A 473-nucleotide genomic window follows, 5' to 3' on the forward strand; every position below is an offset into this window, starting at 1 on the left:
AGATAGAGTAGCACAGCACCAGGTCACTGTTTCAAGAGAACTTTGCAGTTAACTCCCCATGCTGTCTCTCTCTGCTTTGGTGCAGAATATCTAATTTCTCTAAGAAAGAAAAGCTGTTGTTCAATTGTATTTTACTTTTTCTTTTAAAACTAATGTAGAAATTGGACACATACCTGCAGGTGCCAAAGTGAAGACGGTGAGAAGGACTCCAAGCATGGTGCCAGTTCCTGGATACTTCAGCCTGCACTCCACAGGCCTTTTTATATGGTGTCCTTTATCTCTGCAGTGCTATTCCAATACCAATGGAAAACTCCTGGTAATTGTGGGATAATTTTTTATATGCACAAGTTGCTAAGAAAACCCCATTTAGAAGGACCTTGGACCTAGGCTATATAAACAACTTGGGTAAAAAGAATTCCAAATTAGTAGCTTATTATCTGTAGCAGCTGTTTGCATTTCCATTGCCTTGAAAG

This window comes from Acanthisitta chloris, unplaced genomic scaffold, assembly GCF_000695815.1.
Source record: "Acanthisitta chloris isolate BGI_N310 unplaced genomic scaffold, ASM69581v1 scaffold40141, whole genome shotgun sequence".
Lineage (NCBI taxonomy): Eukaryota > Metazoa > Chordata > Aves > Passeriformes > Acanthisittidae > Acanthisitta > Acanthisitta chloris.